The sequence below is a fragment of the Trachymyrmex cornetzi genome, unplaced genomic scaffold, assembly GCF_001594075.2.
Source record: "Trachymyrmex cornetzi isolate Tcor2-1 unplaced genomic scaffold, Tcor1.1 scaffold1424, whole genome shotgun sequence".
Classification (NCBI taxonomy): Eukaryota; Metazoa; Arthropoda; class Insecta; order Hymenoptera; family Formicidae; genus Trachymyrmex; species Trachymyrmex cornetzi.
In genome coordinates, this window is record NW_017296010.1 from 20,165 (window position 1) to 20,799 (window position 635).

Consider the following 635-nt stretch of genomic DNA (forward strand, 5'->3'; position numbering starts at 1 on the left):
ACTAATGCAACCAATTGCTGATTAGAATTTCTGTTGTATACTCTAACAGAAATGCTAAATGAATTTACGATTGGTTTTCGTAACCTACGCATCTCGAAAAGTATTTCTTGCCTCATGGGGAACCGGTACCTTTCCATTGCGTATATATGAGCGGATGATCGAATAAATTATTAAAATCGGAACATTTTGTGAAACCACTCTTAGGCTTATTCGACGCGTTTTTGCATGAAACGAAAGAATCTGACAAAAAAAACGTCGTTCTGCCTTGTGATCTGAGATATTAAGCGTTAAAGTTGATGATTATTGAGGTTAGGAAATCTGTCACAGAGGCAAAATGAGGTCTATAATTGTACTGTTCCACATAGGTTTCGACTTTTCACGCGATGCAAAGGGGCGCACGACTTCTATAATTGTACTGTTGCAACATCGAAACCCTTGTGCATTTTCTCAGACAGAATAAGCTAAAATGAACCAGAAATTAGATTCGACGCATGGTTCTATCCATGATAAAAATACAAGGGTATGCTCATCAATTGTCTAAAACTCGTTCAGCTTGCGCATGTCCTTGCCTACGTCATATTCGGGTACGCGTTGATTGGTCGGTTCTGATTCGGATGCAATCGGTGGTTATCGGT